Raw genomic sequence first — 22,170 nt, 5'->3', positions numbered from 1 at the left:
TACCCACAATTCTAAAACTCAAAAAACTTTGAACACCCAAAGTTATGTTCATAATTCATTCGACAGCAAAACTCGATCTGCATTGACGTAAGGCTTTTTACAGTCTTTATTTTTCCATGCAGTAGCTTACTCACATCTTTTGCTGCAGAAATACAAGGTGTTCAGTATGGGGTGCAATCCCAGGCCTTGCTGGGGGTGCAACATAATATGTGCTCTATGAATTTTCTAAAAATTTATAAAATTCTGAGTGTCTTAATTTTTTCTGTTCCTAAGGGTTTTGGAGCTTGTGGGCCTGTGCAGATTCCCAGAAGTGAATATGAGATGAGTAAAGGACTGGAAAGTAATTCTGACGATATGCAGGGGTCTTTTGCATTGTATTTTAAAGGCAAGGATCTATAACCCTGAAATTTGTTCCCTGAATTTTTATTGTTATAAGGATAGTGACGTTATATCTCTGGGCAGAGGGCCTGTAAGCCTAAGTTAGCATGTAAGCCAAATAATTTGCCCTAATAAAGAAATCCTCCATTCATCCATCCATTCCACTTTGTTCTTACAGGAAAGTTCTGATTCTGGGGGACATCTCGGCTCAGCTGAAGCTGTGAGCTAAGAGATTTTTGAGATTTGCTTTTGCCAGTCTGAGGTGTGAGGGTAGGGGGTGTCTTGACAGGCGTCATAAAATTAGCCTAAGACATTAGTTCGAAAGTGCACTTTAAAAAAATTTAAAAAAAAAATTTTAATGTTTATTTATTTTTGAGAGAGAGAGAGACAGAGTGCAAGCCAGGGAGGGGCAGAGAGAGAGGGAGACACAGAATCTGAAGCAGGCTCCAGGCTCTGAGCTGTCAGCACAGGGCCTGATGCGGGGCTCGAACTCACAGACCGTGAGATCATGACCTGAGCTGAAGTCGGACGCTTAACCAACTGAGCCACCCAGGCACCCCGAAAGTGCACTTTTGATTCAACAGATTGTACAAGTGTGAGAATGTATACCAGCAACAGTTTAGAGTGAATGCCCCTAGGATTGCATTTCTACTGGAAAATGAAAAATGATGCAGGGAGATGAAAATGTTTCCAAACTCCTTAGCTGTTAGCAAATGTTTGCCAAGAAAACACTTCCCTAATTCTCTGGAGGTTCTAAACGATTAGAAGGCACATTGGCAGGGCACCAAGTGGCTCTCACCCTGGGAAGTTTTGCGTTTCTTACTATCACTAAAGAAACCTTTTGTAATAAGTCCTTCTATTTCTATTCTAAGTAAAAACATTTGCTGGTATAGCAAACATACCTTTTAAATCTAAACAGAACTAGGAAAAAATAAAGCCAAACCCATATTTACAGAAATATTTTTCTTAAAAAATGCAAAGAAGGCCAATTATACTGGAATAGAACGGTGTCTGAAACTAGATGATTTTGAGACTGAAGGTGTCCTGATTTCAACCAGCACTGCAGTTAGGAACTAAAATGCTGAATTGGTTGTACATTTACTTGGGTGAAGGCTGAGTCAAAAACTTGATGGGAGAGAAATCTGTCTGTATTTTGAAACGGGAGCATGTATGGTACAGCAACTGGTCTAAGGGCGGTAGAACGGAGTCTTACAGGCAAAATTGCAAAAGCTCAAATTTACGTTTCACAAACACATAGAACGTTCGTCTAGCTGAAGATAAAATGCAACAGTGATATAACGAATTGGCTCCACTGATGCCTTTCCTAATTCATCTCCCCGTGAACTGATACCCCTGCCAAATAAGGCTCATCCTGAATACTGGTTTTCCTGACTATTGGCTTCTTTGCTATCTGTACCAAGATGTAGAATCTGACCACTTCCAACACCTCTCACTCAAGTCTACCCTTGCTTGGACGGTTACTTTGTCTTCAAGCTTCTACCCTCCCCCCCCATGCAGTCTATTCTCCATATAGTCATCAGTATGGTCCTTCTAAAACAAGTTAGATTATGTCATTCTTTGGCTTGAAGCTTTCCACATCAATTAACATTAAATTCAAACTTCTTCCTTTTAGAAACTTGTTCCCTGTCGCCCGATTCCAGTTTTATTACTTTTCTCCTTGTTCACACCACTCTATTCACCTTTGCCTCCTTGCCCTTTCATGAAAACACCAAACACATTTCTAGCTCACCGTCTCTTACCTCCTAGTCCCTCTGCCTAGATGCTCTTTGCCCAGACATCTGACAGGCTTTCTCCTTTTGTTCTGCTCCAAGGTTATCTTATCAGAGAGGCCTTCACTGCCAATTTCCCCAACCCCACCCTGGAAGCTTTTTCCTTTACCCTGGTTTATGTTTTTTCATCGTACCCATCATCTCCTCTATATTGCATTCAGGTCTGTCTTCCTACAGAAAAGCAGAGGCTTCTTCTGTTCATGCAATATCCTTAGCTACTATAACGGTACCTGCAGCATAGTGGTTTTTCAGGATGTATGAATGGATCGATATTTAAATTTGATGTTGAGTGTGAAAGTCAAAAATACAGGAGTATGTTTGGATAAAATAGCTTTGAAAAAAAGTTTTTTTTTTTTAATTATACGTTCCTAGAGCCATTACTTTTTTGAGATCATTTTTTACTGTGCAATTTATGGATTTTTTTTGGAAACCAAGTACAGATGCTTTTATAGTTATTTATTTTAAAATGTTTATTTATTTTGAGAGAGAGCGAGAGAGAGAGAGCGAGCTGGGGAAGGTCAGAAGGAGAGGGAGAGGGCAAGAGAGAATCTCAAGCAGGCTCTGAGATGTCAGCACAGAGCCTGAGGGGAGGCTCAATTCTATGAACAGTGAGATCATGACTTGAGCCAAAATTATGAGCGGGATGCTTAATCCACTGAACCACTCAGGTGCTCCCAAAGTTACTTTAGCACAATTGTAGCAATCAATTGACATACACTTGTTCTAAACAAATATTCACTCTTCCAAACTATTTCATATGTTTTCTTATTTAATAATCATCCTATCTCGTATGTATGTACAAATCTATGAAAATGAGTATCATTTCAAACAACAAGTAAACACTGAAAATACAGAGATATTTTAAACAAGTTATTAGACTTACTGAATGACTGTTGGATCAGAAAACCCTTCAAAGGGACTGGCTAAGGGTAACTGAGAAGATTCATCCCTGGTTGGGGCTGTAGGCGTCAAATGTGGCCCCTTTTTAAAGAGTCATGTACTAGATAGCTTACAAGCTGAACGTTATTGGGAGAAATTATAAAACATCAATGGTCCACAGAAAGCTAAAATGAAGATATAGAGACACAAAGCTTTAATATACTTTGGCAATATGCACTCTGTTCCTCATTCTCTCTTGAGATTTTTGGCCATAGACACGGTCATGTATTTTTTAATTAAATTAAATTAATTAATTAGGTCATGTGTTTTTAAAAACTTTAAGTCTTGATAAGTACACTGTTCTCTCATCTTTCTGTCACTGTTATTATGCCTGACTTGATTTATGTCAGCAGGTGATCAATGATAAAATATCTTCCTCCGTACTCTGTGTTTTCAGAGTAGCTGTGTGCTGTGGTTAATTAGCATTAAGAATCAAACGTTTACAAATTAACAAACGAAGTAAATGGTTGCTAACCAGGGGACGGAAGGTGGACCGAAAGACACAGAAGTCCCGCAGGTTATGTCAGTGAGGATTACTGGGGGCAAACAATGGATGCAGACCCTTGGCTGTCTGAAAGAAAAGAGTACCGGGGCTTCATAGACTTAAGGCAAGGCTGGGAGCAGCAGATACTGAGGAAGTGCAGAAGGTTAAAAGCAAAAAAAAATCAGGAAGTAGGAAACTGTCTCTCACTGGGTCACCGGGGTCAGGGCCAAGTTGATGCTGGGGCTACAACTGCCTTTGCTCAGTGGGTCCCATCTCAAACATCACCTGCTTCCTCGTATGGTCCACCTGGCCTTTGAGGTAAATAAAGTGGTGGTGTGAATAGGGAGGAAGGATCTGCCCTTTGCTTTGGAGACTGCGGCACAAAATTGCTCTCTTGCTGAGACTATACACATTTGGGGAGGGCTAATTCTCTATAAGAAAATGGAACTATCAGAAAAGATGATAGATGCTGGGCATCTCAAAATGACCTAGATGATTTGGACAGCAGTATACATATAAAAACACCATGAGGGAAAATCTAGGGGAACACAACTGTATGCAAATTTTAAAGAACAATCTGTAAATAATATGTGTATTAGCATTCATTATACTTTATAGTGTATTCTATAAGTAATATGTATATGTATATACACATAACATGTTTCTATTAAAAGCATTAATGAAAACTAACAAAAGAAATAATATGATAAAAAACAGGAAATGGACATGAATATATCATTGTCAGTAAATAGCACAAATAATAAACACAAAAAAATAGTGTTCATCATTATTGATTGTTGAATGAGTCCTGGTTAAAACAAGATGTGATTTTGATCCATCACATTTTCAAATATAAGCAACTAATACTTAATAGTGGAAGGTGTTTTTACAGCATCTCACAGATCTTTGAAAATGTTTATAAATGTTGATTCAGTAGTTCCACTTTTAGGACTCCATCTCAAGAATTTAGGGATTTCGACAAAGATTGGTATTTACAATGTTCATTCCAGAATGTTTGTAAACTGTCCCAAAGCCTGGGAACATCCTAAAAGCCATCAGTAGGTGAAGAGATTTAAAAAAAATGATTGGATTATTCTTCAACCATTAAAAATCATATTTACAAAATTAGTGACAGTAAAAAAATACTCAGTGAGACAAGGCGGATTCTGAATTGTACAGCATGATGATAATTTGGTAATGAACATTTGTTTAGGCATATAAAATGAACAAAAAAGAAATGCAGCAAATAATAACAGAAAAGAAATGTACCAACACACAATGGGTATGTTGGGGGGATTATAGATAATTTCAATAAAAAAAAATTTGTTTTCTGTTATCTCCAAAACTTTGTATTTTTGTAAAATATACATGTGGAAATTATTAAAAATGGGCATATATCACTTTTATACTGAGAAGAAAAGATGAAAATTAGAATTTAGAATATCATTTGATAAAAATGTCAAATGTGTATCCAGATGGATATATAATAGGATCTTGTAGTCACTTTTTTCTTGACAACTCTGAAGACAGGCAAGATTTGGAAAAATAATAGCAACAACCAACAATCAGCAAACCTCTCGGGAAAACAGAAATAATTACATACAGAATCACAGTACACCTAAAACTTCTCTTTGGCAGTCCACAGCATATGTTTGTCTATCAACAACATATGGCCTTTTACTGTTTGATTCCTCCAGCACAGAGAAGCAGAAATTCAATTATTGTGAGGGCACTTCAATAATTTTATTTCTCATTATAGTTAATAGGAAGACCTATTGTTGTAGGTCAGTGCCAAATGTTTTAATGATGACACTTAGGAATTTGGGATGCAATTTTATAGCCTGCTGCTTCTCAATCAAAAGCATTACAATTTCTAAAGACAAGCTTGTAAGAGTGCAGTTAATTGTGTGTAGAACACTTACCAAATCATCTGTGACTAATAAAACTTGAGAAAGAAGAGGAGGAAAGAATATTCAGCCTTTCAGTAACATGCTTGTCTTACACTTGCCGAACTCTTCTTAGGCAATACTCTGTTTGCTCAGAGAGCCATGTGTTTAATTGTAAAAAGCTGTCAGTATCCTAGGATTTAAAAGACATCAATCATTTCTGTCAACAAGGAAAGAGTGACGGCTTCGTGACTCTTCTATCATTAGGAAAAGATGTGCTCAAGAGAAAAAAATGTGGTCTAGGGAGGGATGAGCAACTATAGGTTACAGGAAAAAAGAGTTCCAGACTGCAATTTCACCCCCCTCCCCTTCCCCTGGACTGGAATACGACATTTTTCATTTCATGTAATTCCATGTTTGCAGTAAGAAATTATGTAACTCATCCAGCCTCAGCTTTGCAATATCCACTAAGTGCTTTAAAGTGGCCATCCTTATTAACAGTTTGGTGTATGCTGGGCCGATTGCTTCCCTCTGCCTTGGCAGAATGCAATATTGTGTAATGAGGTTGGAGCTGGCCTATATTCAAAACTACATTCCAAAAGGCCTGTTGGTCAAGCCACAAGATAACTGGTTCTCTTTCTCTTAAGATTTTTATTCTAGGTGGACTAAAAACATAAAAATTGCCCTATTTGCACAGTTCCATGGGTAGATTGGGAGTTTTCCATTTTATTCCCAACTTACTATTTTATGCTAAGATTTCTGAATTATACTCAGCTTCAGTTTTAGAGACATCAAGACACAAATTCCAGAATTCTGTGTTCTAAGTTGGGTGGCATCAGGCTGGATACTTCACTTTCCTGAGGCTCAATTTCCTTACCTATCATTAGCAATAACGTTGGAAGAAGGCTTTATAGGTGATGTCAACAAGGCTCCTACTTCTTAACTATGTCACCTCAAGCAAATTATTTCCTCTTTCCGACCCGCGTTTCCCTACCTGCAAAAGGGCCAATCGTGGCTACCGGCTCCAGCAGGCGAGGGTATGATAACACAGGCAAAGCTCCTGGAACGGGTGCCTGGGCACTTGGTGGCTTAAGAGCACCTGAGAATAATAGCAATAATGCTAGTGAACATTCCATAGGTTGATAAGGTTGAGTCACGAGACTCTGGGAGAAGAGAGAAGAAACGGGGAGGAGGACAGAGGCCCGGCCTCTGGAGCCCTTCGGCCCAGCCGTGGCGGCCAGCTTGAGCGGCAACGCACCCGGACCCGGCACCGCCTCGCCCCACCCCTGCCAGGCCAGGGCGAATCCGGGCGGCGAGTTCCGGGCGGCGGCGCAGCGCGGTGCCCCCTCAGGCCCTTCCTCCTCCCCTCCTCCCGCGCCTCCAGCTGTGCCAGCTGCGCCCGAGGCCCGAGAATCCGCCGTCACCGCGCAGGTGCCCGCGGCCGCCCTCGCCCTACAGGTAGGAGCCGCGCCGCGGCCGGGCGCGCCAGGCTCCCGCGGGCGTCTGGTTTCCGCTACTCTCGCGCTCCGTCCCTCCTCCCGTCGGCCCCGGGCAGCTGGCCGCTCCCCGCCCAACTTGGACGGGACCTTGGCAGAGGCGTCGGCGGCGGGCGCCAGAGCCCGGCGGCCCCGCGGGACCGGCCTCCCGGGAGGCCCCGGGGCCTCCTGTGCGCGCCTTCGGGCCCGGTTCTTGCAGAGTAGAGGCGGACAAACTTCGGGCCGTGCTTTTGCCAGGGCGGGCGCTGCCTGGAGCGCAGAGCCTCGCGGGCGCCAGGGGAGGCTGGGGGCGTGCCCTCAGGGTGCACCAACGGCCTCGTCGGGGCAGTGGGGCTGGTGCCCCCGTGTCCTCTCGCGCCCGGGGGTTCTCGTGCGCCGTGGGATGGCGGGGATGGCGGCGCGAGGGGACCAGCATCCCGGACCAACCAGGAAGTGCTGCGCTCGGAGGCTTGGAGCCCAGCCTGCCAGATGTACGGTGCCGGGCGTGTGGCCACACAGCTGCTTGCTGTGCGCCCACGAGGTGATGACGCTGGGGTGGGGCAAGGGCAAGGGCCCAGGAGCCCGTTGTGTGGTAAAGGGCTTGTTTTTCTGTCTCCATCTCAAGGTGTTTGGGACCCAGGTCTCTGATCCAGGAGCGGGGTGCTCCAAGCGTTGGGTAGGATTTTGTGACGCCCTTCAGAATCAGTACAATCAGTCCAGAGCCACCGCCACGCCTATATTTGCTTCTTCTCCAAGTCTCAGGTTATTGCCTTCCTTCCTTCCTCTGTGAAGTACTACATTCAAGCAGATGCTTAAGGACCACAGGACTTCAGTGTTTGATCATCCCTAGGTCTTTCTCCAGAATGGAGAGTTCCATTAACTTTGTCTACCAGGTCTGCCAATTTCAGTTTAGATAACCCCTTGTGGGCCTTCTGAGGGCTTTTGGGAGACTGGGTACCTAGAGGCCTCTGTGATTTAAAAGGGCTAATTTAGGGTGGTGTAACGAAAGCGTAAAGAATGAAAAGAATCTACAGCTTGGACTGTTAACAGACACCACATTTACACACGGCGTTACATTTGAGTAAGGATTTCTTTCAGTATTAAATGTTTTGTTAACTTACATACAAGTGAACTTGTACACAGGCTTTTAGCTTGAATTTGTATACAGCCTTTAAATGTTGCTTGGGGACCTTTCAACTAACTCCCAGTCTAACCTTTCAACTAACTCCCGGTGTTAACTTCCAGTCTGTCTTTCCAAGATCCAGTATAACTCACAATCCATGTAAGAAGCATGAGTAGTTAAGGATTTGTGGGAGATGTGTCTTTACCTTGTTTGTCCCCAATGTCAGAGTACTTACGAATTACAGTGGTAAGGGCTGTAAAACTCTCATAAAGGTTTGTTGATCTGCTTAAAACTAGGTAGTGGGAGACCCTTCTCCTTGTCTGATTAATTAACAAGTGTATGTTTCTTTCTTTCTTTCTTTTTTTTTTAATCTTTTAATGTTTATTTATTTTGAGAGAGAGACAGAGCATGAGTGAGGGAGGGGCAGAGAGAGAGGGAGACACAGAATCTGAAGCAGGCTCCAGGCTCTGAACTGTCAGTGCAGAGCTCGATGTGGGGCTGGAACTCATGAGCTGTGAGATCATGACCTGAGCCGAAGTCAGATGCTCAACCGATTGAGCCACCGAGGCCCCCCAACGAGTGTATGTTTCTTAGTTAAAACTAATTATGAAAACTCATTTACCTTTAACCCTTAAACAGAGTTTTTTTTTAAATTTTATTTTTATTGTGGTGAATACCTGACATAAAATTTGCCATCTTGGCCATTTGTAAGCGTACAGTTAATAGCATTAAGTACTTTCTCGTTGTCCTGCCATCACCACCATCCATCCACAGAACACCTTTTGTCCTTCCCATAGGGTTTTCAAAACATTTTGATGACAGTGATTGTGCTGCAGGCTTTAGTTTTCTCATGATTCGAGGTTTGAGTTCCTTCCCATGGCTTTATAGAAATGCACTTTCTTTTTTTTTAGAATTTATTTTTAAATTATTATTATTTTTTTTTTCAAGGTTTATTTATTTTTGGGACAGAGAGAGACAGAGCATGAACGGGGGAGGGGCAGAGAGAGAGGGAGACACAGAATCGGAAACAGGCTCCAGGCTCTGAGCCATCAGCCCAGAGCCCGACGCGGGGCTCGAATTCGCGGACCGCGAGATCGTGACCTGGCTGAAGTCGGACGCTTATCCAACTGCGCCACCCAGGCGCCCCATTTTTTTAGAATTTATTTTGTTAGCCTGTCATTTTTTTTTAATATAATTTGTTCTCAAGTTAGCTATACATACAGTGTATACAATGCGCTCTTGGCTTTGGAAGTAGATTCCCATGATTCATCGCTTGTATACAACACCCAGTGATCATCCCAACAAGTGCCCTCCTCAATGACCGTCACCCATTTTTCCCTCTCCCCCACTCGCCCCTGCCCCCCTCCCCATCAAAATGCACTTTTAAAGAGGAAAGGTGAAAAGCCACAGCCAGTTTGTGTTTAGTAAATCTTATCTCCATCAGGACAGATCTGACACATTACTGTTTAAGAAAAAAGCTGGTAAAAAAAAAAAAAAAAAAAAAGAATAAGCTGGTGAGCTATTTAAATTTGCATATAAAGGTATTGTGAAGTCTAGCTATCCAGAGAGAGGAATCCGGGAGGTAGTTAGTTGTTATTGATAGTTTCCTCCCCTTCATATCTCACCTTAAATTGAGATACTTTTGTCTCCTTTAGCAGTGCAGTAGCCTGTATCAAAGGCATGCTTGAGCTCAGACGGTGGCACCTTTTTAGTGACTAGAAGCAGTTTTGACCAAGCTAACTGTTGGGTGTGGCGATTTCTTCTGCTCTCCAGGTGTCTACTAAACAATGATGCTCGAGGACTTAGCACATAAGACATGGCTCTTTAAACTCACAGTTGCTCTGAGTCATTGTATTCAGGAGACAGCTGTCACTGTGCCAGGCCTGGTTTTATGTTTACAATCCTTTCAATGTTAGCACCACACAATAAAATGTATTCTCCAGCTGGGGTGTGGATAAATGCTGTTGCAGAGTGAAAATGAGAAACTTGTAACCTAAATTTCCGGGAAGCCTGCGACTTTCCTGATTAGAAAAGGAATTGTACACATCATATCTTTTGCTGCAGTGGGAATGCATTCCAGTGTATTGGTTTCCCTAAATTCACAATGCAGTGTAAAATCTGGATCCCAGATGTTTTAGTGCTAGGTTATTAAACAACAGTATATGTTATGTAAGTGTTTCATAGTGTCACAGGTTTTTTTTTTTTTTTTTCCTTTCTGTTGTGAAATTTTCTTAATTTTTGAATTTGTTAAACAAACATTGCAGGTTAATTTTTGAATTTATTAAACAAACATTGCAGGGACAGAATAAAATGATTTATTTAATCAGTAGTTATGTAGCGCCTACTATGTGCCTGGCACTATTCTATGCATTTTACAAACATGAACACCTTTAATCCTCAAGATAACCATGTGAAATAGGTATCAATACCATCTCCCTTTTATGGATGAGGTAATTTGAAGCACAGAGAGATCATATAGCTAGCATATGGCAGAGCTGGGGTTCCATCTCTGGCAGCCTGAACCCAGAATTTGGGGCACTGCTGTCTCACCAGTAAAATATAACCTGAGATTCCACCCTCCTAACCAATAAACTTTTTTCAAGTTGTCATATTCCTATCTTGTATTTGTCCTTAGGGAGAAATAATTTGACATAACTGCAATCAGAGTATAACTCAGAAAGTCGGTTCAACTCCCTTATTTTTCAGAAGAGGAAGTTAAGGTGGAGTTTGGTTAAGTTCAGGGCTGGGAGCCTTGGGGCAGAGTCCTGGAAACCTATTGGGCTAAGCCTTACTTCCTGATTGTGAGGAGGTTGGGATAGGGATCCTGGGAAAGTCTGGAGAGGCCAGGGTTTGTTTTGGGGAGGGCTGTATTTGCCAACCATGGGGGAAATGACCATTTTGGAGCTAACCTGCTCACGTAACTCCTAGGTTATGTCAGGGGTGCACAGAGCAGAAGCTTGTGGCCAACTGTGGGCCGTGGGAAGTCTTGCTGCTTAGGGCTCCAGATCCCAGATTCCTTCTCCAGTTGCTGGTGATGCTCGTGGCCCTGGGCTCCCCTCTGCATGAAGGGAGTAGTTTATTCTGTACTCAATCATGTTTTGGACTTTTTGGATCTCGAGTTGGGAACCTTTGGAAAGCCTCTGACGCACAAAAGAGAATCAGCCAAGAGCAATATGGAAATAAAAATAACTTCATTTAGTCTGTTCTTTTGTTGAGACACACACACACACACACACACACACACACACACACACACATCTAAGGGCATAAACTGACAAACTTTGTACTAAGAACAGGAAAATCAAAGTTCAGTATTCAACAGGGATTTTTTTTCAAAGTGAGCTTTTATAGACAGTACATCTGGATGAAGGAGAATAAGGAATAAACATGGGAAAAGAAAAGTGGTGGGCAGGGAGGGAGAAACAAATGTAGAGAGGAGGAAGCGAAAGAGGGGGCACAGAAGGACAGTGCTAAAACCTTGTCAGTTCCTACACAAGGCTGTGTTTTGGTGTGTTACCTCTTCATGCCCTTGGAGATGCCAGACGGAGTTGAAATTTATCTTTCCTTTGGTTTATCGTGAAGTGACTTCAATGTTGCTTAAAACCATTGCTGATCAACAGAGGATGGGGAGGAGATACCCGGGGATACTTTAGCACTTGCTTGGGATCTTCATACCGATCCAGTCTGTTTTTCTCTATAGCACTTTGGTATGCGTGGACTTTATATAGAGCATGATCACTAGGAATCACTAGGTTTGCAATCTTTTTCTTTATTTCCTGTGTTTCCCATGAGAAGGTAAGATCCTTGGGGCCCTAGACTATATATTTTTTTCATTTTTGTCTCTCCAGTGTCCATTATGGTGAACAATAGTTGTGAACCGAATGAAAAGGTGCATTTAATAGATGAATGAAGATGGTATGATTCATTTCATTCAAAATGTATAGATATTTCCAGAAAAGAAGGTTTTTATGGCTAGCGTTTTACTTCGTTATTTGTTCTCCTGTGCCGTTGAACCACTCTTACAAATACGTTTGTAGATGTGGAGCGAGCCGTCTGTGGAATTTAGCAACTGTGCTCAATTTTTTGGCCTTTAAAGTTTTTTTTTTTCAGTGTTCTGTACCCAAGTTTTGATGAAAGAGTCCTTTGAAATGAGATTGGAGAGGTAGCAATGGATTGGGATGGAGGTTCCATGGCTTGGAGCAGGAAAACACCTCCAGATGTATGAGGGAGAGGGGATGTGACAATGCAGAACCCAAAGTGGGAAATTTGATAAATGGGGCTAAGAGTAGGAAAAACAACAAATTGAAGGTGAAATTTGACATTGTTTTGAAAATCTCACCATTGTTCCCACTTTGGAGTAAAAACTTGTAAGCTAAGCTAAGGGTAGAGGATTTGGAGATGAAATATATTTGGGATGCTAACATGATTGTGATGCCAAAAAGAGCAACAACAATAAAAACAGAGAAGGGAGGGGGGGGAATCCAGCCAGAATCCTATATCCTAAGGAAAAACCCACCTGTTGGGATACTTAAATATTTCAAAGCTGGGAACGTGGAGCAAAGACTAACCCCAACTCTTACCTCCCCTCAATCCCAACACCGAGCTGCTACTCTTGTGACTGGAAATGCAGGGTGATGGGGCAGTGACTAAGCAAAGTAGGTCTGTGAGGCTTCTGAGGCACAGTTGGGCTCCACAAAGTCCTCACTGGGAAAGATAATGACTAGGGGCCTCAGCCTAGTGCCAGAGAGCTGGGATTCACAGCTGAGGACTCCAGCACCCTGTGGCCTAAGACAAGTAACATAAAAATCTTCTATGCCTTAATTTCTCCACTTGTAGAACAGGGATAAAAATAGTACCTATCTCATAGGATTGTTGTGAAGACAGCAAAACAATGCCTATAAAATGTTTAGCGTAGAGCCTGGAACATAGAAATGGCACAGTAAATGTTAGGCTCCCTTCTTTCACACATTTCCCTCCCCTCCCTCCCAAATTGTGTAAGAGTGACATCCATAAATAACCGTGCAAACGGGAATTGCTGCTAGGACAGACATGGAGATGTAGCCCTATGGGAATACGACTGAGGGACTGAGGGAGAAATTAATTTTTCCCGGGAGGAAATCTTGAATGAGAGTGGGATTCCATGAGACCCAGTGATGAGAAAGCAGTGGACAGATTTCTGGCTACAAAGCTGATTACAACTAGAGAGAATGAACTGTATGCCTTTGATAATTATTCTTTTGGGGTGTATGTTTAAAAAATTTTTTTTAATGTTTGCTTATGAGAGAGAGAGAGAGAATGAACAGGGGAGGGGCAGAGAGTGGGATTCCATGAGACCCAGTGATGAGAAAGCAGTGGACAGATTTCTGGCTACAAAGCTGATTACAACTAGAGAGAATGAACTGTATGCCTTTGATAATTATTCTTTTGGGGTGTATGTTTAAAAAATTTTTTTTAATGTTTGCTTATGAGAGAGAGAGAGAGAATGAACAGGGGAGGGGCAGAGAGAGGGAGACACAGAAGCTGAAGCAGGCTCCAGGCTCTGGGATGTCAGCACAGAGCCCAACATGGGGCTTGAACTCATGAGCCATGAGATCATAACCTGAGCTGAAGTCAGATGTTCAACCAATTGAGCCACACAGGTGCCCCTATTGGGGTGTACGTTTTGATGTTAGCTAGAAAATGTGATTTTTCTTTTTTTTTCTTTTTATAAAAAATTTTTTAAAATGTTTCATTTATTTTAGAGAGAGAGAGAGAGAGAGAGAGAGAGAGAGCGAGCATGAGCAGGGGAGGAGCAGAGAGAGAGGGAGACACAGAATCTGAAACAGTTTCCAGGCTCCAAGCTGTCCGCACAGAGCCTGATGCAGCACTCGAACACTGGAATGGCGAGATCATGACCTAGGCCGAAGTCGCTCACTTAACCAACTGAACCACCCAGGCACCCTGAAAATTTGATTTTTATTAATCCATTAGTGTAGCATGGCATGTAATAGAGGAACCCTGATTCATTTAGTAGAAGCATAGCATTTAATAGAAGCGTGATTCATTGCTCTTTACCAATGAGTATATGTATAGAGGTGTGATTTTTATTTTTATTTTTTTAAGTTTATTTATTTATTTTGAGAGAGAGAAGGAGAGAGAGCTGGCACAGGAGTAGGGGAGGGGCAGAGAGAGAGAGAGAGAGAGAGAGAGAGAGAGAGAGAATCCCAAGTAGGCTCCATGTTCAGCACAGAGCCTGACATGGGGCCCAATCCCACAAACTGAGTCATGAGATCATGACCTGAGTCATTTAACTGACTGAGCCACCCAGGCGCCCCTAGGGGTGTGTTTTTAAAATATATTTACAATTAAGAAGAACAATATACTTTCAAGATAAGAGTGAACTAGCTCATGCTATGTTGGCAAAACACCCTTCTTATCACATTCTCTTTTTTTTCCCCATCACGTTCTTTAGCTTCCCATTGTATGTGAGGAGGGCATCGCTGGCAGTGTAATGTTTATAGGGGTGTGGGTAATGCGTATCCACACAAATCATGAATGGAAGCAGAGACTGTCAATAATTTTGACCAGAAATTTTCACACTTAAAAAAAATGATGGGTCCTATTCCCCACTCCCCAAGAACCACTTTTCTGAATGAGCTCTTCTGTGAAATCCCAGTATGTAAAATACCCAAAAGGAGAGCTGTTCTTATTGACAGTTCCTATGTGGGAACAGTGAGCTGGCTGCTTCTTCCAGTCTTCCCTCCCTGACTGCCACCTGGCACCAGCTGGCCCTCAGTCTGGAACCCCAGGGCTCCTAGGAGTAGATGTGAAGGCACTGCCATATCTTTATGGTAGGGAAGAGAAGACTAAGACACAAAAAGAGGAATGGAAAGGAAAGGCACTGGACTGCTCTTTCAAAGCTCTTGCCAGAGGTGTGCTAGAACTGGCTCATATGGAGAGGTGATTTTTAAATGTCCCAGGATTTTGTGAGCCTGTTGTTAAAGGTGCCATTATGATGATGATGATGATGATCATGATGATGATGATGATGATGATGATTTTAGAGAGAGAGAGAGCACAAGTGTGGGAAAGGGGCAGAGAGAGAGAGAGAGAGAGAGAGAGAGAGAGAGAGAATCTTAAGTAGGATCCTCACTCAGCACAGAGCCCAAAGCAGAGTTTCATCTCACGACCCTGGGATCATGACCTGAGCTGAAATCAAGAGTTAAGACGCTCAACTGATTGAGCCACCCAGGCACCCCTAAAGATGCTATTATTAAAAATAAAATTATCTAAGATTTAGGTTTTATTGCATTAAATAAGTTATACTGAAAGCAAAGGCAATAAACACCATAAGTCCTCACTTACTGATTATATTCTACTAAATCTAACTGTTATTTATGTCCTTGAAGTTGTTTACATCTGTTGGTTCCGTATGGCAAAAATGCTGTAACTATTGCCCATCTTTTCTGAAAATGCGTGTTCAGTGACATCATGTTAGGAGCTTGAAACTGGCCATGGTTTGAATATTTACACCATGGAAATAGGCAGCAGTACAGTTAGGGCTTCTCCCCTGCCCTCAGCACACCACTGGCTTTACCCCTGTGGAATATTAAAGTTTCTTTACTCCCTCCTTCTTTCTTACTGTGACCAAAGAGACTTGCTCAGTGTTTTTCTGCTGTGATGGTTCTCAATTGGACATGTGGTTGGAGGGAAAGAAATACACCGACTTATACAATGTGCTTATCTGTCTTTTTTCTATTACGTGGTACGATTGTGATTGGTTCCAAACATTTTAGATCACAACTGCATTCAATGTAATCCTTGACTCTATTCTTTTGCATAGGTAGGATTTTTCTGACTCTACCCTATTCATACCCTAGTCTTCCCTCCCACCCACCCCCCCCCACCCCCCAATGCCCTCTCCCTACCCTCCATCACAGTCATTCCAAGGTCTGCCTAAACAAAATCACCTGGGAACTATTTAAACTCAGATTCCCAGGTTCTATCACATACCTACTAAATTGAGATGCTTGGGGAAGGGGGCTACTTGGTGAGTTCCCATTCCATGCACCTGCTTGGCCCTGTGGGCCCTTCTTGCCCAGCTCTGGTGTCTCATGTACTCTGTTTAGTGTCAGGTCAGTTGAGCCACTGGGCCCTGGTCACATGGGAGCTTTGATTTTTATGTTTGGCCTCAAATTCTCCTTCTGTGAAACTGCATTCAAAGGGTGACTCTTTGCCCCATAAATCTATTTGTCAGAATTCAGGTCTGTTAAGTCCTGGATTCCTGGCTAGGGGGAAAGCTCTGTGTAGCACAGGAATGCTAACAGGGGAGTCGCGGGTGCCGGGTCTATCTCTGTTAGCCTTCGTGTTTGCCTTTCTGAACGGCAGTTGCCCATCCCTTGGGGTTGCCAGGAGGGTTCTGTTTCTGGAACATACCACATTGGGTTCCACCTGGAGGCCTTTGCATGACGCCATTCCCTCTGCCTGGAACACCCTTCTCCTAAGTCCTTGCATGGCTTGTATCTTTTTAACATTTAGGTCCAAGACAAGATGTTCAAACGTTACCTCCCTACAAAAGCTTTCCCTGACCATGAAATCTGCTTCCTCACTCACTCTGCATTGCTTTGCCCACAGACTCATCCCTCTGAGCCCTTATTACGGGTTATTTTCATCCCAGCACTTAGCCCTATCTGAATTCTTCCTTGTGTCTTGTTTTCTTAAATTCGGAGTTTTCTACAAAAGAATGTAAACTCTGTGACATCAGGGTCTTGCCCGGCACGTAGTAGGTGCTCACTAATTACTTGTTGGCTGGATGCCTCTCCAAACTGCTATGTGAGTATATAATGGTAGCGTGAACCCTGGCTTCTCAGATGGCTCGACTGCTTTCCTAATTGTTCTTTTCTGAACTTGCAGATGTTATCATGTCTGTGGCAATGATTCTTTGTGGGGATATGACTGCCATTTGGAACAAGGGTCACTCTTGACCAATGGGAAATAAAATCTGTAGCTTTCTACGTGAAGGTCACCTTTCGTTTTCGGAGAGCTTATAAAGATTTGATTCAGCTGCACCCATTTGCCCTGTGGGTGAATGATCTATGACAGAATGGAGCAACAAAAACATAAAAGTGATGTAAAGTAACTCTGATTAATTTTGGGAAACTCCTGTTTCCCCTAAAGTCTTTTTGAGTTCTACCAGGAGCCATTTGGGCAGGGTGATGAGAATTAGGGGGTGTGCATCCCTCTGTAAGACACCAAGAGACCAGAAATGCATGTGGGAGAGGTTTGTCCCATCCCATCTCACCAGGCTTGACTAATGGTGAGGTAATTTTTGCAGATCTGTTGCCAAGAAGGCTAACAGAGTTGACAGTGAAAGCCATCACCCTGTGTTTGGAATGGCTCTTGCTCATGCTGGCATTGGAGAATTTATTAAGCAAAGTCCTTTGAGTGCTCAGCATGTGATTGTGGGGGTAAGATGTGGTTCAGCCTGCCTGGAGCTTGTGGTCCAAGTCATTCAGTCCGCTGGAGTCAGGACTGTCCCACCATCTGGAATGGGCTGGCACTTGGTAATGATAACATGTTCCAGTTTTTCCACATAGTGGTTTTCAAACCGCTCTGTGTTTCAGGGGCAGGCTAGGATTGGAACTGGGGTGGGTTTGGAATGCAGAGAGCAGAGTTCTGGAACTTCTCTAAACCCCACTTTCTATAAAAGCATCTCATTAAAAACTAATTTTGTATATATTCCATTCAAAAAATAAGCTTTTTGTTCCAGATTTACAGAAAAGTTGCAAAGTTCCTCTGTTATTAACATCTTACATTGGAACGGTACATTTGTTAAAATTAACAAACTAATATTACTGCATTATTATTAACTTAAAGTCCATACCTTACTCAGATTTCCTTAGTTTTCCCCTAACATCCTTTCTTTTCCGCCTTCTCTTGGCGATGATTGTTTCTCAGACTTTTCTGTGTTTTTGATGTCTTTGGCCGTTTGAAGGGGTACTGGTGTTTTGTAGAACGTCCCTCAGTCGTAACTTTTATGATGTTTTTCTCTTGATTAGACTGGCATCATGGCTTTTGAGAGGAAAACCACAGAGGTAAAATACCACTCTCATCGCATTGTATCAAGGACAAGAACAAATTGTCACTTAGATTTTTCTTTATTTTTTGCAGGAGTAAAGTTAAAATGTAGGTATTTCAGGTGTTTTTTGGAGTGGTGGAGGTCAAAAGGCACCTTTTTCCCCTATTGTATACTGACTTTGCACTCAGTACTTTAAATTATTGCTGAGATCAGCTATAGGGAAAGTTGTAGTCATTTGTTTTTTAAAAATTCTTTAGGATGTGGAATAACGTACAGGGGTTTAAGAATAACGTTTGGCTTTCCCATCTCTTTTTCTTTAAATTCTCCTTAAATAGAAACTTTGAAAATGCTACTCAGCATCTTCTTACCCTTCTTACTGCTGGAAGAATGGTAGACTTGTTACAGGAAGCCTCACGCCAATCTTGCATGTTTTCTGTTTTCTAAAACAAATTTCCTATGTATAGCATTTTTCTCTGCTGAAGAATAAAATTAAATAAATTGTATATAAACCTACATATCACCTTTTTTTAAAAGCATCTAAAGGCCTATCATATCCTAACATGCTTACGGACCTGGCTTAAAATAAAGGAAAAGCATCCTAAAAATATTTCATTCCCTTTACTTCTTTTACTGTTACAGATTTTCTTTTGTATTTCATTAGTCAATTTTGTTCTAAAATTCGGGGCTTTAACGTATTCTTGTTTCTGTGCCAGTTCACACATACAGAAATACTTTAGAGAGTGGTTTTAGTCATAGGCAAGTTCTCCTTTTTTAAAATCAAATTGGAGCAATTATATGTGGAGACCAGATGACCTGGCCATTTGGGCCAGGTATTGGTTAGTGTTTCAGGGGGAGTGGGTTACCCATGTGGCCCCAGTGCTCTGATGCCCTATTGAGGACTCAGTCTTCCTACAGAGAGTATGAGGCCCATCTCAGCATGGCTGACCCCATAAGTGGCCAAGTGAACTCAGGCCTATGAGTCAGTTCCCAGCAGGATCAAGCAATAGGCCCAGAGCTGGACCTTGACATCTGGCTAGAGACGCATGATGGGTTTACTGCTGCAATCAAATAAAGAGTAACAGTATTAATTTTGAACATGCTGAGAAGTCATTATTGTATTGCATGATAATTAAGCACAAGTTAAGCATAAAGGATAAGCACTTCACTTGATTGACTATAATTAGAATTATTTTAACATAGTGGGGCACCTGGGTGGCTCAGTTGGTCAAGTGTCCGATTCTCAATTCTTGGTTTCAACTCAGGTCATGATCTCACGGTTTTGTGCATTCGAATCCCACATCAGGCTCTGTGCTGACGGTGTGGAGCCTGCTTGGGTTTCTCTCTCTCTCTCCCTCTCTCTTTACCCCTCCCTCACTCACACTCTCTCAAAGTAAATAAATAAACTTAAAAAAAAATATTTTAACACAGCCAGATCAGACATTCAATTCTCATTCTTTCTAATCAAACTGGTGCCTATATTCATACTGTCTTTTGATTCCACCCAGGATTTTTTTTCTCCATTTATTTGTTTCTTCACTAAGTCATAGACTTACTGATTCATCTGATTACTTCTAGGTAGTAAAATTTTCCTTACACGGTGATTTCCTAGGGCCAAGGACCTAGAGAGGCTATGAAATTTGTCCATAACTAAAATGACCATGTGTTCAATGAGCAGGAATGACCAGAAACAATGAATATAATTTCTCTTCTTCATCATAGCACACAGACCAAGCTGGGTGTGGGGCAGGGATGGAGAGACACGGTTTTACATAAGGCCTAGGCTTCTTTAGCTTTGGAGTCTCTTCACCACAGCCCTCAGAGCTGATGTGCAAGGGAGGTGTCACTGCCCCAGGGCAGGGAGGATGGTGACACCCCCCACCCCCTCAACTGAGGGTCTTTAGGCCCTGAATTAGCCTGTAGCCTCACCAGCTACCCTGAAGCCTCTTCTCCTCAGAGGTTAGGCTTGAGGACATAGTTTCTCAAAACAGAGGCTTGGTTTTCTTCAAAATGTAGATCCACCGCTTAATGCTGCCAAAATGAGTTTAGAATTACATTAGCAGAGGATGTTTAAGTGATGCTAATTCACTGAGCACACTCTTCTCAGCTCTGCAATGCCTCCTACAGCATTGACCGGTCCTCTTTGATCTTATCCAGCCCACTTTCCTGCCTTTGCTGATTATATAACAAGAGGACAATCTTACTCGTGTGTGGGTGAGGTTACCTGGACTCAGTAGCCTGAGCACTTTCCCCTTCTCTTTAAAGTTTCTTTAGGTTTCACATTTTAAGGGGTCGGTGATACTTCCATTTATCTATCGTTTTACAAGCGAGTCATGAAAAAAATGGAAAATGGGTTTTCCCACGTGATGGCTCACATGACAGCCATCACGAAACATAAGGAAGAACGGCACTTGAGGAGAAATAAGCCTTTAAGGATTCTAAAGATCGAAAGAGAAAGAATAAGCTCTCAAAAAATGTAGCCAACTTCAGGGTGCCTGGGTGGCTCAGTTGGTTAAGCGTCCAACTTCGGCTCAGGTCATGATCTCGCGGTTTGTGAATTTGAGCCCTGCATCGGGCTCTGTGCTAATAGCTCAGAGCCTGGAGCCTGCTTCAGATTCTGTGTCTCTCTCTTTCTCTGCCCTTCCCCCGTTCACTCTTTGTCTCTCTCATTCTCAAAAATAAACATTAAAAAAAAATGTAGCCAACTTTAGTCAATTTTAAATAGGAGGCCCAAAATAATGAGAAATTTAAAAACTTATTCACATTAGTAAATGCCAGCTTTTTTTCACATTATTAAGATATTTGCAGATGTTTTGGTCAAAAGCTGCTTACTTGAAAAATGCATTTAAAAGAAAGATAGCTACAATAGGGTACGTTTTTAAAAAGACAGCCTCCTGAGTCTGCCTCTAAAGCCATTCGGTGAGCATAATTTACTTTTTCAGTCCTGCGAGACGTTTGAGGAACACAGATTCAGTGGCTGATTATTCTTCAGTTCCTGCAGGATCTCTCCTTTCATACAAGCAGGACATCTCTAAGTCAGCCTTCTTGACTAGCTCCACTAACTCATCCTTTTGAAGTTACAGACCAAAAATGACCTGATTTGTACAATTTGTCATTCTTAGGTAATTTAAGTGCATTTTCTACAACACGTGGGTGTTTATGTGTGAACTTAAATGGTCTATATTCACAATTAGAGACTGTGGTCATGCTGGAAAGAACCATGGTCCGATATTCACGATACCCCCGAGTTCTTGTTTTGTCTCTGCAACTGACTTAGTGTGACCCTGGGCAATTTATTTCCGGAAATTCCACTAGTGCTCTTGTCTGTTTCAGGCCCTGCCTCCAGAGCTGGGATAAATGAACTGTAGTCCTAGTCACTACCCTCGGGGGATTTACGGTCTAGTTCAGTGGTTCTCACACTCCACTGCGCATCAGAATCCCCTGGAGGGCTCATCAGAACGGAGTGCTGAGCCTCACCCTAGAGTTTCTGATTCAGTAGGTCTGGGCCGGGCAGAAAATTTGCATTTCTAACAAGTTCCCAGATGATGCTGATGCTGCTGGTTTGGGGACCATGATTTGAGAACCACTGACCTAATGGTTTAGCTGACACATCAGTAACCACAATTCAAAGATTAATGCTGTGAAATAAGTACAAGTAATGTGGACAACAGGGTGTGGAGAAGTGGATCAAAAGATGAATGAACTGGAGATCTAAGAAGACCTAATGGAAGCAAGAGAGGTCAAGCAGGATCTTGGCAAGTGGATAAAGCCTTGACAGGTAGGGCATTTGGGGGATGGCACCATCCCAGTCCTTTAATGTGAGGATGTGTGTGGGAGCTAGGGAGAGTCTAGCATTGGTGGGCTGAGTGTTGGTGTGGGGGAACAACAACCAGAAACAGATGGAATTGTTTCTGAGAGAAATGAGAGAATGAGAGAATGAGAATGAGAGAGCTAGAAAGTTAAACTAAACATGTTTTTGGTTTTTGGATCTTGTCAGCAAGGGAACAGTATGATCAGAGCCATGCTTAAGAATGGCACCAC

General features: G+C 42.3%; 1 protein-coding gene across 2 annotated transcripts in view; it reads left to right on the top strand.

Moving 5' to 3' along the window:
- Positions 1 to 6,809: 6,809 nt before the first annotated feature.
- Positions 6,810 to 22,170, top strand: part of PLD1 (phospholipase D1) — a 208,849-nt gene continuing 193,488 nt past the window's right edge. The window contains exon 1 of one of the 2 annotated variants that reach the window (XM_025914090.2): positions 6,810 to 6,935. The gene's annotated coding sequence lies outside the window, so the exon portion shown is untranslated. Of the gene's footprint in view, positions 6,936 to 21,631; positions 21,908 to 22,170 lie in introns of those variants that run through there. The other variant, XM_086674719.1, reaches the window with a different exon arrangement.

Source organism: Puma concolor, chromosome C2, assembly GCF_028749965.1.
Source record: "Puma concolor isolate L17-30 chromosome C2, mPumCon1.1.hap2, whole genome shotgun sequence".
NCBI classification, from domain to species: Eukaryota; Metazoa; Chordata; class Mammalia; order Carnivora; family Felidae; genus Puma; species Puma concolor.
Note: the sequence above shows the minus strand (reverse complement) of the source record. Positions and strands in the feature narration are given on the sequence as shown.